This window comes from Ricinus communis, chromosome 10, assembly GCF_019578655.1.
Source record: "Ricinus communis isolate WT05 ecotype wild-type chromosome 10, ASM1957865v1, whole genome shotgun sequence".
NCBI lineage: Eukaryota > Viridiplantae > Streptophyta > Magnoliopsida > Malpighiales > Euphorbiaceae > Ricinus > Ricinus communis.
This window is the reverse complement of record NC_063265.1, coordinates 21614612-21621607: the sequence shown is the minus strand read 5'-3', so window position 1 is coordinate 21621607 and position 6996 is coordinate 21614612. Positions and strand designations below refer to the sequence as shown.

The following is a 6996-nucleotide window of genomic DNA, read 5'->3' as shown; positions in this document are numbered from 1 at the left end:
ATATATTGTTTTAAATAATACCTATATATTTCATTACTTTGAAATATTTTTTGAAGGTTACAACAGAAAAGAACATATATATCAGAAAGAACCACACCTAGCAAACATTAATTGTTCTTCTCTTTCAAAGATTTTCTACCTTCTATTATTTTTTTAATCACCCAACATTGTTTTTTATTTTCTTTGATATATATTAAATTAGTTGCCTTCCATTTAATCCGCTTTTCATTGCTAAAATTCGAAGGATTATGTGAAATTTTATGATATATTTATATTTGAAGAATGAATATTGAAAGAGAAATTAAGGGAAGCAAATTGAGAAACTAGACACAGAAAAGATAAGAAAGGAAGGAGTTAAAAAAGGAGAATGAAATCTATTTTTAACATAATATTTTTACCCTCTAATATATGTCATTTGCCCGAAATAATGTAAATATTTTGAATGATCTTGACTAAAAAAAGTTACTTTTGGTAAAAGTTTAGGGGAAAATTACTACTTAAGCCTTTTAATTAATTACAGCTAATCTGTTTAATTAAGATAATACTGCTTTCAACTCAAGCTATAATGTCATACCAAAGAGAAACTCGACAAGGGTTGATTAAATCATTGGTATACATGTTACTGTCAAAGTTCCTCACATTACTATTCAACTCCCACTCCTCTCTACTTGAACCCAAATTTAACCCATTTTTTCTTTGCATCCCTTCAATCTCATTCCAGCTTCTGCTTCTGAAAGCAATCATGAATATTTGAGATGTAATTTAAGCCATAAAAATGTTTATTTTTTAAAATAAGAGGTAGAGAAAGGTCAATATGTAGGAGGAGAGACAAGTAGTGTTCGAGAATACTATAATGACAACCTTAGAAGGGTGGCCAGAGTGAGTATGTAGTTAGGGTATTATATAGCTTAGAGAGAGAAAGCTAGAATGAGAAGCTCTTAAATCTCTAAAAATTATAAAACGAAGTAAGAGTTTCTAAAAATTTTTAAAAGTTTTTTTTCTTTTTATAGAAAATGAAAAAATATTTATAATAATAGTGAATAGGTCAAAGCTATTGATCTCGATGACATGTAGTTTCATTTAATGATAAGAGTGTTTTAATTAGGCTATGAGCAACTTGTTAGTTTGAGCATCTTTACTTGTCACTTGAGTCTATACTACACGTCTCACAATATATAGATTAAGGAGGTCATATCCTATTTTTAACAGGTATTATTGAATATCTCAATCAAAAAATAATGGATTCTATCGACAATCTAAAATTGTTAAATAAGGGCAAGAAATGAGTTAAATAAATAATATTTATTTGATGACAATTTTAATATCAAAATAATGATGTAATTGAAATATCAATGCATCTATTCTTTTGTCATTTAAAATTATGTATTTTGATAATTTTGATTTGTAATTATAATAATTAAATATTTAATCATTACATTATAAGTAATATTGCAAGCACATCAGTTATACTTAATTGTAGCAACTCCTAGTTTTAAATTTTATTTCAGTCATCATAAATTTTATTTCGAAGCTTAGCCATTTATATAAATTAATGTATGACATGAAGTAAAACTGAGATGTAGGCGAGAAAAATTATTGGAATTTACAGCATTCCTAATAATAATTTCTACATATTTTTCTATTAAATTATAAATAATCAACTCTCTATTTTAATTCTATTCTAACTTGTCTTGAAATATATATGTATTTTGACGATACTTTCATTTTACATATTAGTTGATTTTGTATTAATAAATTAGAGAGAAAAATAAACAATGAGAGAATAAAACTCTTAAAGAAAAATAAAAATAATTAAAAAAATAATATAATATACTCAAAAATATTTTAAAGAGAATGAATGTGAATCTTAAATCATTTTAGAAAAGCATAATCAATTAGAAAGTCTCTTTAAAATTTAATTTTTACATATACTCTCTATAATAGAAAAAAATATGACTTAAAAATTTGATGAGATGCTCTTAGAAATTCATCTTTATATATACTACGTATTATATGTTTTGATTGCAACAAAAATATTAATCAAAGAAAATAAAATAAAATAAATAAATATTTTAAATAATAGATAGAAATATAAAAATTAATGTACCGTGAAATTTTTAAAATCAGGAATAATGAATTTAAAAAAAAAGAACAAAAGAAACATCATAAAAAAATTATTTCATTTATATAAAAATAAAAAGAAGAAAGAAATAAGAAACTGATAACATTTTCTTACAATTTAATGGAGTCCAAAAGTAAATTCATATATATTTTAAACTTAGTTTGTTAATATTTCAACAATTTTGAGTTTATGCATGCGATTTCTAATATGCTACATGGAAAGAGGAGAGACTTACCACCAACCAATTAAAGGGATTGATAATTTGCCTTTATTTTTCATTTTCTTTTTGAGAAGGGAGATTGTTATATTATATTAATATATATATATATATATATATATATATATATATATATTTGGTTCATTGAACGTCGAATCAAAACAAAATAAATTAAAAACATTGAAAATAAAAACACAAAACCTCAAACTTACAAAAGAATTTAAGGAGATTCTTTTAATATTACACTAGTTCAGTTTAATTTTCAATTTAACTACACTGACCAGTGACCTAAGAATTGGGGTCACTACTGGGATAGTAACGAGAGCTTCTATCTTGCCAACTTGATAAATCTTTTAATCCTTTTATGTGCACAAATTTAGTCGTAAATATATAGAGATTAATTAAGAGAATTTCATAATTAGAAAAGTAGTCTCCCCGTCGAGGGACTAAAATATTAGATACTATTATAGTTTAAGGACTAAAATATAACAAAACTTTATAGTTTTAAGGACTAGATTGTAATGTAAGTTAGGGTGCATCATTCTACCCTAATTAACTATTTATAAATATCTGCTACTGACACAATGGCCTACCAATTAACATGCATATGATATATGAGACAACCTAGCAACCATGTGAAAATAATATCTAATAAATAGTTAACTAATTCCATTAATTTGTTCTGCCGCCAGCATTAAGCCATTGTAGCTCAGCTGCCTTCTAGTTTAACCACAGAGTATCAGTTCACTTAATCCAGATCTTTCCTCCTTGACATGATAGCAGAGAGAAATGGCATATTGAATAATAATAATAATAATAATATAATATCGACATATATAGTTCTATCCATGAATTCTTTTAGCTTAAAGAAAAGAGAAAAAAAAAAAAAACTTAGGCAAATCTTTGTGAAGAAGCAAATGGGATGGCTTAGAGAATCTTGCAGTTTGCTATAAATATATTTATTTCATAAATATTCTGGGCCTTAAATTGATCTAATCTTAATAAGCCACAAAGGAAGTAATTTTAAATCCTTTTCTGTCTACAAATATATGAATATATAAAATTTCTTTTTATCTAACCTATCTAAAGCTATATATATGAAATTTCAGTTTGCTTTATCAAAATATAATAGAGAGAGGATTTATCTAAAGTATTTTGATTTATTCCTCATATTATTATCAAAATGATAATGCATTTTTCTTTTTTGTATCATCATAATGTATTCTTCATCAAATTTCCTTCTGAAAGATGAATTAGATATTTATATGTTTATCCTTTTCTTTTCTTGAAAGAAAGAAAAAAGAAAAAAGAAACTGAGAAGATGGTACCATGGTCAATCCATATACTTTCTTTCTTGCAGTGTAATCAAAATATAGACATAAAATAGAAAAGAAAGAATCAATTTCACGTACAGATCTTGGATTATTTGGAGAAAGGAAAATTCCAGACACTTACATGTACACAAATCTGACCTTTTCTTGCTTGCTACCTTTCCATTGGTCATCCTCTATGTACATGCTTTTCTTGAACTCAGACATGGCCATTCAAGCAAAGCAATTATTGAGGAAGAATCAATGATTCTTGTTCCGTTATCAAACAGTAGTGATGACAGCAATATGGGGTTCATGAGATGGGGACAAGGCCAAGAAAATGAGAAGGCTCATAATAAAAACTGGAATGAACAAGAACAACAACGGCGGCGGCGATAGTGGTGGCAGCACCACTGGTAGCAGCAGCAGAGAAAGAGCTAACAGAATCATCACAATAACCGATCTCAACATCAATATTTCATTACAAGGAAAGTACTACAAAGAAACATGCCATCCTTCCTGAAAAGTACTTCATACGTACGATGGTCTAAATGATCGTGATCCTGATCCTGATCCTGATCTTGACCATGATCATGATCATGATCATGGCATGGTGATGATACTAATCAAAGTTGTAGTTGTGGGAGATAGCTGTTCATGGGCAAATGGTATTTGGGTTGCACAAAAAGAAAATCAAAAGGGTGAGAGGTGGCTGTGTTTGAAAAAGTTGAGGAGAGAATTAGAAAGAGAGTTATGGCTTCTGAGAAATTGACAATATGGGTCCCCATGAGAACCTCGTTGTTCTGTCTTCATTCAGCTAATCGCAAATTCATGTAGTTTAGAGTATTGACTAGTGGATTTATTATTAAAATTAAATCTTCGGTCATTCAGTAATCATATCATAAAACTTCTTTTGTATCGTTAGTGGGAACGACAATTCTTCCCTGCTTCGAATTTTAGTTGGTTTATAGACATGGTGTAGAGTGTCTATCACAAAACCATTGAAGATTCTATTTTGTATTGAAAGACTTCCTTTAAAAATTATGTTTTCTTTTTATTAAAAAGTAATTTAGTTATATTACTGATCGGTTCAAATTATACGTAGATATTTAAGGGTACTTTAGAGTTTTAATGATATATTTCTATATATAATATGGTAAAAATATGTATTTTTATCTCACTTAAGTTTAATTGTCTATTTTCAAATAATATTAGCCAAAAGAGAAAAATATAGAACTAAAAATTAAAAAAAAAAACTTAATTGGACATATATTCATGTCAATGCCCAAGATTAAGATGCATGTTCAAGGGATAATTTAGTCATTTTGTATAATTATTAGGATTTATATTAAGAGCTATTTATCAGATAATATTTTGTGGAGATAAAGATAGTTAAAGTCTTATTTATTAGATAGACTTATATTAGGTATACATCTCTAGGGAGATTTATTTAGAAGACTTTCCTCTATATATATCTTTGCAAACCTAATTCTGGAGGAGAGTTTTCTCCTATATGCTCTCTACACCTGTCCACCATTATTCTCTCCATAATTCTCTACAATTCTTTATAAACATTTAGTCTTAGTTTTCGTTACTCTTTTTAAGATCTAAGGAGCTTTTCAAGAAGTAGAGAGTGAGGACTAATCTTCTTCCTACTTAAAGAATCACGGATCTAGAGAGAGCTTTAATTTTTAGTCTTATTTTATATCTTTCTATTTAATACCATGATCGTTGGGTTAAATATGTTAGGCTAGTTTTTATAAGTGTTTAGTTTAGCCTTTTTACTTTTGTATGAATCTTATTATTTATTTATTTAATAAATGATTTCTTTACCTTCGCATATTTATTAGTTTCATCTATTATTATTGGTTGACCATCATATCAATCTAGTAGTAATATTTGTTATGAAAATCTTTAGATTAAAAGTATTGGAAACATCATCTTTACTTTAATCTATGTTGGTATAAGAAACCTAGGTTACATCATTAGCTAGAGTGACTTAGGGAAAATGCACATCACCATCTTATTCATTAGATCTAGGCTTAAAGTAAAATAAGGAGATTACTAAGTAATTGGCTAGACTAAATACTATCTTTAGCATATAGTTTTAGATCATAAGCATTTGCATTTGCATTGCATGTTTAATTATTATTTAGTTACTTTATTTTATGAATATTATTCTCTCAACATACTGATTTAGAGTGTTTAGATTTACTTTTATTATTTTATGTTGATAATTAGTTTTTATAATAAGTGGCCTCATAGTTCCTTGAGAGATCGACCTCATGGTGAACTTACCCTTACTATAGGAACGGTTCGTGCAGTTGCGAGTACTAAAAAAGACGTATCAAGTGTTGGCGCCGTTGCTGGGGAACTATGTTCAAGTTTATTATATTAATTGATTATCAAAAGTGTTCTGAGTTTGTTAGTTTGCTTTATATTTTATGATTTATTTTGTTTATATCCTTTTGTTTTGTTTGTTTGTTTTATATTTTGTGATTTATATTGTTTATGTGTTTTTGTTTTGTTTGTAAATTTTATTTTTAAGTTTTTTTTAATATAATTTTTTTTTTTGTATGCCTAGCAAGAAACAACTAGAAGAAGAATCAAAAGAAGTTTATATCATGGCAAACCCACTAAGAGAAAAATGAGCTGAAAGACCAATGGCTATGAAAAATTATGCACGGCCTATAATTAGTAATATTACTTCATGCATAGTTCTAGGTGATGCATCTAGGAATTATGAACTAAAGAACATTCATTTTAATATGCTTCCTTCATTTTATGGTATTGCCCAGTGAAGATGCATTAATATTCATTAGAGAATTTTATGTTATAATTCATACTTTCCTATTATCTGGATTAAATGAAGATCAACTAAGAATGATGTGTTTCCTTTGTTCATTGAAAGAAAGAATAAGGGCTTGGTTAATAATCTTGCCTCCTAATTTTTTAAGAACTTGGGATGAAGTTTATCAGAAGTTTATGAGTAGATTTTGTTTACATCAAATGACCAAAGAATTGAGACTTGAAATTTCTAATTTTTATCAAAAGAATGCTGAATCTTTTCATGAAGCATGGGATCGCTTTAAATCACTTTTATTGTAATGCCCACACTATGGATTCCCACTCCTAATAATCAACAAATTATTTTATGATGGGTTGACACAAAAATATTAATGTATGGTTGATAATGCAGCTGGGGGTGTTATGTTAAAAAGGATAGCTGATGAAGTTTATGTTATCTTTGAGGTGTTAGGAGCCAATTCTCGATAAAAGAGTGTGAGGACAAAAAGAGTAGAAGTAAACGAAGTAGTAGCTAGTAGTGAGATGGCCATGCAATTGGC

The 6996-nt window shown here is 27.7% G+C and overlaps 1 non-coding gene across 1 annotated transcript; it reads right to left on the bottom strand.

The window, feature by feature from the left end:
- Positions 1 to 6667: 6667 nt before the first annotated feature.
- Positions 6668 to 6774, bottom strand: LOC125368712. Its single transcript, XR_007214478.1, has one exon. It is a non-coding gene; the product is annotated as a small nucleolar RNA R71 (small nucleolar RNA).
- Between the last annotated feature and the right edge of the window lie 222 nt (positions 6775 to 6996).